Source organism: Octopus bimaculoides, chromosome 12 (assembly GCF_046866305.1).
Source record: "Octopus bimaculoides isolate indiv1 chromosome 12, ASM4686630v1, whole genome shotgun sequence".
In the NCBI taxonomy this organism is placed as follows: Eukaryota; Metazoa; Mollusca; class Cephalopoda; order Octopoda; family Octopodidae; genus Octopus; species Octopus bimaculoides.
In genome coordinates this window covers 19,969,760-19,977,259 of record NC_142939.1, presented here as the reverse complement: position 1 = coordinate 19,977,259, position 7,500 = coordinate 19,969,760, and the positions used below count along the sequence as shown (strand labels likewise).

The following is a 7,500-nucleotide window of genomic DNA, read 5'->3' as shown; positions in this document are numbered from 1 at the left end:
TGAAGAAAGTGACACGACTGGATGCTGCCCGGGCAGCGAAATTTTTTCCCCACAAAACTTCCGGACCCCAGTAATGAACTCATTTGCATACAACCAATCAGAGCTCACATTGAGCTTGTTGTGAAGTTCACACATAACAAATTGCATCAAACTTTCGTTTCTACGTACAACTAACAGAAAATAAATTTTGTCTGTTATGGACGAAAGATTGTTAATTTGTACGTGTTGTAGATGTCTCATTTCATTATTCTCAATGTAAATAAACAGCTTTATCTCTGTATACTCCATGACAATATAAAATTATAACATTGTAATCTAAATATGAGTTAGTTTACATAATAACCTCTGGGTTATAAGATTATCTCCTCAGAGCCACCCAGTCCTACGTCTGATATTAATGTATCTGTGAAGGTCTGAGCCAAATATTATTCATTATTTCATTTCAACGCATCATATTCTAATTCCAAATCCGGTTAAGACCACCTTTTATGTTTCATTCTTGAGGGAGCATTCAACTAAGGCTTAACAACGAAAACAATATATGAAACAAGTCACAAATTCAGCCCATTTATATTGAACTTTTTTCACAGCGTATGATCTTCATTCTACGTTAGAAATGATTATGAGAAAATAAATTCGTAATCATCATGCGTATTATTTCTTTCTTTTTTTAAAATTTTCTTTTTACTTCATTAACAAGTGTGTGAAACACTAAACTAAAAAAAAATAAATATAATAATAAGCAGCGAAAGAAAAAAACAAAAATACAAATAACTTTTTTTGTGAAGAGAGGGAAGGGCTGAACTATGTATCATTTTATTTCATTAAATATCGGGTCACTCAATGTAAACGTTCCTGTATTATACATTCGCTAAAACATTTACTCTCGGCATTTACAATCGAAATGTTCACGCCAGCATTTGCAAGCATCACTCGACGTCTTTACTAAACAAACACATCACAGTTTGAGTGTGTTGACTGTACACATTAATCATTGTGCTTTATTTGTCAACACATTACATAAAGTGTTTACACAATGACTCAGTTATCGATCTCCTTCTTATGTACAAAACGTTATTTAATCATCATCATCATCATCATCATCATCATCATCTTCATCATCATCATCATCATCATCATCATCATCATCATCATCACCATCATCTTTATTAGTATCATTCTTGTTATTGTTGTACCTCATATTATTATTATTATTTTTATTATTATTATTATTATTATTATTATTAGTAGTAGTAGTAGTAGTAGTAGTAGTAGTAGTAGTAGTAGTAGTCGTAGTAGTAGTAGCAGTAGTAGTAGTGGTAGTTGCTGTTCCATCCTCCTTATTCCTCTCTCCCTCCTCTTCGTCGTCGTCGTCCTCCTCCTCTTCCTCCACGTCATTCTTCCCCTCCTCCTTCTCCTCCTCATCATCATCATTATCATCATCATTGTTGTTTTTTAGAGTACAATTATTTAATCAAGCACCGAAAAGCATATAATGTAATTTTAACGAAAACTTGAATTAAATCGTGTGGGACCGTATGCTATGAACTAAATTAGGTTTCCTGATGAATGTTTATAAAAGTGAACTCAAATGAAAATGACCCGTTAAAATATGAAACCTAACATTAATAAATACTTAGTAAGATATGACATACGCCACATTCGTAAATTTTTATTTGCAAAAAGACAGAGACACTCCCACCCAAATTTCTTCACCGAGGGTGACTTTAGTCCAAAGCCATTTCTCTATCAATTACTCTCTCTCTCTCAGTTGGGCATTAATTTCTTATTATTGTCGCCTTTCCATATATGTTATATTTATTTCTTTATTGTCCTCAAGGGGCTAAATACAGAGGACACAAACAATGACAGACAAGGGGATCAAGTCGATAACATCGACCCTAGTGCGTAACTGGTACTTATTTAATCGACCTCGAGGGGATGAAAGGAATAGTCGACCTTGGCGGAATTTCAACACAGAACGTAACGGCATACGAAATACCGCTAGGCATTTCGCCCGGCGTGCTAACGATTCTACCAGCTTGCGACCCTGAGATATAAGCTGTATTGACTCTACACATCAGCAATCCGTCAGTCAGCGAAACAGCAGTAACAAAAACGATGTTGTCAGCGTACGTACAAAGTTTAAAATCTGATATTTCCAAATTGCATTCGGTTAATCAGTTAGGTAAGTCTTCTTTTGTTCAAAGAACTATAGTTCTGCTTTCTGTTAAATATAGTTCTGCTTTATGAGAAACTCTTCTGTCACTTTAGAGATTCAATTTTAATATATTTGGTACACATGCGTTTCCTTTTCTCACTAAGTTGAGCAGGGCCTGATAAATTACCAGTTAAGAACCAAATCGAACCTGATGCACATAGTCTTTCAAGTCTAATTTATTGTTGATATCAAACTTTGGAACAAGACCAGCAAATTTGGAGGAGAAGGTAAGTCGAAGTCGATTACATCGACCCTAGCACTCAACCGGTACTTATTTAATCGACCCCAAAAGAATGAAGGACGACGTCTTACCCAGCGGCATTTGAACTCTGAAAGTCTAATACATTAGTCTAATATATTATTCTTTCTAATAATGGCTGAAGGCCTAAAGTTTTTCGTAGGTAGGTTCTCGTTGATAACATCCGCCCTAGTGCTCAATTGACTTTAATTTTATCGATCCCAAAACATTGAAAGACTAAGATAACCTCGGTGAGACTAGAACTCAGAAAGTTATGCCAGGAGAAGTGTCTGCTAAACATTTTATCTGGAATGATAACGATTCTGCGAGCTGATTGCCCAAGTGTAATATATTAAAATACAGCATACACTGTTATATAAATATATAAGATTTTATAAATATAACTGTGTATAGTATAAAGTAATACAATTTGAGAGAATCTAATGTAAAACGACAATGCATCTGTGTTAGTTAAAATTAGAGTGGGATGAACTTTTTGTGACCTCAAAAACAAAAAGGAAACGAAGGAGAAAGCGCTAACTATTCGGTCCTGGTGATAATGGCTACGGTTTTAAAGAATAGCAGCGATGATGGTGAAGATGGGTGTGGGTGAATGATGATGAGCAGGAAAAACGGCTGAGGAGGGCGTTGGCACCGGTGGTGGTTGTTGTGATAATGAGGATAATGATTATGGCATTCGTGGTGTTTTCGTTGTTAGGTGATGTTAATGTGTATCCTCTTGATAACACCTAATATAAAATGAACGTCTTGGAGACTTTAGTCGTGTTCGTCATGATAGTGTTCCTATTGCGATTCTTTATGTAGTTGTTGGCGGTGTTGCGCTATTGTTGTTGTTGTTGTTGCTGTTGTTAGCGTTGGTGGTTACTTTGTGAATGTATATGTTGGGGTTAGGAGTTTGCTGGAGGGTCGGAAATGGCTATTAATTTATACTAGAGGTTTGAGCAAAGGTTGGAAACTATGGAGATATTAATTACTGATGATGATGATGATGATTGATGATGATGATGATGATGATGATGATGATGATGATGATGATGATGATGATGATGATGGCAAGGGTGTTGGTTTTTGATGGCGGTGATTTTTTGGTGGTGTTGTGGCAGTGGTACTTGTCATGATGATGATGATGATGGTGATGATGGTGAATTGTGTTGATAATTAAAATAATAATAAGAAGAAGAAGAAAAGGAAGACGAGGAAGAAGAAGAAAAGGAAGAAGGAGAAGCAGAACAATAGCAACAACAACAACTACTACATGAGCGAAAACAATATTTAGAACAGAATGAAGATTGTGAAGGTGGAAGGTTATGAAGAAGAAATGATCCCCATACGAATCTCCCGAAACGAATATGTGAATAGAAGAACACAGCTTATCTGATACCTATGCGCATGCTCAGTGGTCACGCACAAGCAACCACTGACATACACACAATACACATACTTGCATAAATACATACATAGACATGCGTACAACGCACACACTGCTACGCATTGACAGAAAAGCTAACACACTAACCGACAAAATATATTTCTTAAAAATATATTCCTGTAAATTGTTTTTAACAAATGATTTCATGAACGTTAGTTGCTCTACGGCAACAAGGGATCGAGAAGTCACAATATAATAACAATATGAAAACCATAAGAAAACAATACTAAAAAATAATTGGAATATGCTAGGCAGACAATGCACACATTCGATATAAAGACATGGAAATATAATACAATGAAGTAAAAATTTAAACAAACATCTACAAAAAATATAATTTTGATTAATTATGGAACCATTGGAAATGTTGAGAAACCAGATCTTTGTCTTGGGTTTGTGTAAAGTCGATCACATTGAACTAAATGTAATATATATATATATGAATGTATATGTATACACACACATCCATACACACACACATACACAAACAAACACACAAGAACATGTTCCCGTGTCTGTGTGTATAGATAGATAGAGCATTTATCCTCAACTATGGTCACCCCTCAGTGTTGATTTAATAGCAGAGCTCGAGACAGTCTAGTCGTGCAAACACCAAGAAGACACTGCATCAATGAAATATTTGGGCTACTGGAAGAGACTTAAAACTGCGAGCCTGATCCTTGGAGCAAGGTGAGTGAGATATGCAATGATATACATGTGAAAGATCCCAGAGTAGCTGGCAACAAGCTTTGGCATCGAGAGTTATACGAATCCCAGAACACCAAGAATGCTCTATCGATGAAATACCTGATGTATTGGAAGAGACTGTGAAAATTGGGAATCTATTCCCTTGAGCGAATCTGAGAAAGATTTGATGTGACATGCATACGGAAGTTCTCAGAGAGGCTGAAAGAAATCATAGCATCGATAATTATGCTATTTATCGAAAACGTCACCACTGCAAACTTCCAAAATATCTATCCATCCTGTATAATGTAAGGGTCAGGTAGATAGCATGTGATTCAAATGTCCACAACAATTTAAAATCTTACGCAAAATTCCGTGTGAGATCGGCATGGAATTGGGGTACATCTCTCCACGAGACAGTTTGATCTTCCGTTGTCCCAGATCCCAGACGAGCATACATCACGGCAAGAAACTCCTACAAGGGTAGCAATATCATGAGCTACACACTTGGGAAAACATACGCACATGCACTTGAAAAGTTTTTATTTGTTTATCTTTCTATATAATGCGTAACCCAAGATTTTACGATTGCATTGCGTTTTCTGCAATGTAATTCTACTTCACAGAAAATCCTGAGAGACATGTCCTTTGTTTAAACATCTTTTATCACATGAAACCATCTATATGACTATTTTATAGAAACGTAACAATGTTGGGCGAAATTTCGATTCTTTTCAAGATAATTATCATGATATTACAGAGACTTGATCGATGTAGTCTTTGCAGGTGTGTCCATAAGTGTATGAAGGCTGAGAAAAGAATGTTTTCAAACATGTAATATTTGAGTACATATGTGTGAGTATGCATTATATTTCGTTACATACATTTATGCAATCATACATGCATACTCACACACAAATACATATGTATATATGTATGTATACGTGTGCATATATACATATATATGGTCATATATATATTGTACATAGACATGTATAAATACATACATACACACATACATATATATATGTGTGTGTGTGTGTGTGTGTCTGTAGGGGTGGGGCTGCAAACGCATACATAGAACGACAGAGGTTTCAAATATATACTCCAGTTAATATTACCATCCAGTGAAGAAAACAAAGAATTATCCATCGGAGGGTCTTAGAACGTGAGTGACAACTCCTAGTAGTCGTACAGTTATATACTAATCGATGCAGTCAGCCGTATTGTGGGACATACCTTAGAGATACCGTAGTATCCGCCCGATTAATACAAACCCCTAACCTCACATTAATATTACACATACATACATACATACATACATACATACATACACAAATATATACATACATACATACATACATACATATATAACGCTTAGTCTTAGAATGGTGGCAGCTGATGAAGGAAATGTTCTCTATGTGGCCTGTTTGTTTTCTGTACTCTGTCATTTTGTCCATGTTTTTTTGCAACGTCCTATACCCAGATGTGCATCTATATATACATGTAGATGTAGGTATGTACATAAATGTACGTATATATGCATATACTCATTTATTATTTGTATTATATATAAATATATATATATATATATATATATATATATATATATATATATATATATATATATATATATATATATATATATATATATACGAAAAGATGAGATACGGATAGAAATCTATAGGTTTTATTAATGCATCACAACTTGTTTCTATGTTCCTACAACCCACATCTTCTTTCGTATTTCATTGCTTGAGATTACTCTTAGAAATTATGAATTTTGAATATTTTCTTAGCTCAATTTCCAGTTCGGAGTCTTCCACAGTTATTGTATAAGCAAATTTCTGCCAGCCATACCATTGGATTACATTGGGAAATGGAATTAAGAGGTGGTAACTGACACCAAGAAACATAGGAGCTTTTAACATAACGTTATGAGGCTTTTGTCCTAACTAAAATAGACGAGTATATAAATACATATACATATGTATGTATACATTAATGACTTGTTCGTCGGTACGTGGTATTTCGTTATGCAAACATATCATAATCTAAAGTACATTAAATGTTTTTTTATAAGTCAACGCCACGTCGTATTCCGTTAACAGTAATTATAATATTATTTTGCTAAGAATTTTCCTCAGAAGTCATAGCCAGCATTGATGTTTACATCTGAGGTCTAGATACGAAACATTGTAGCAAATCATCAGTGCTGACTATAGTTTCTGTAAAAGATAACTTTAAGAATATATATACGCATGTACGTATGTATGAATGTATGTATGTACGTATGCAAGTAAGTATGTATGAATGTATGTATGTATGTACGTATGCAAGTAAGTATGTATGTATTTATGTGTCTTTGTGGTTGTATGTGTGTGCATGCTTATAAAAGGGAGTGAGCGTGCGTGTGTGTATGTGTAATGTATATCTTTATTCTTTGCAATTGTATGCGAGTGTGTATAATCAGTGTTTGCGTAAGCACGTTTTATATAATTATATGAAGTGCTGTTTTCAAAAAATATGTTTCAGTATATGTGTTTTTATCATATGTGAATATGTATGTACGTACTGAATACTCTTCGTTATATGGGCAAATACTGATGGACAGTAAGAAAGGGGAGATGATATCCATCCCAAGATTAAATTTAAACCGCAGTGATATGAATCTCCCTTTACAACAGACATCAATTTCCTGCTACTACGGTACGTACAATGACCATTAACGAATCGATTATAATTTCATTTTATTTTATAATCATATTCAATACTTTTAATTAAGATATACATATCTGGCGTCAGTTTTGACGACACGGTAACATTAATAAATAATAGCTTCTGTGTCACAGCAGAAAAAAAATAAATAAAGGCCTCGTTTCAGTGAAGATGGTGATGGTGATA

At 34.6% G+C, this 7,500-nt stretch overlaps 1 protein-coding gene across 7 annotated transcripts in view; it reads right to left on the bottom strand.

Annotated features, from left to right (window-relative positions):
• Positions 1-7,500, bottom strand: part of LOC106867898 (opioid-binding protein/cell adhesion molecule homolog) — a 630,312-nt gene that overhangs the window by 232,529 nt on the left and 390,283 nt on the right. The gene's annotated exons all lie outside the window — the stretch shown is intronic.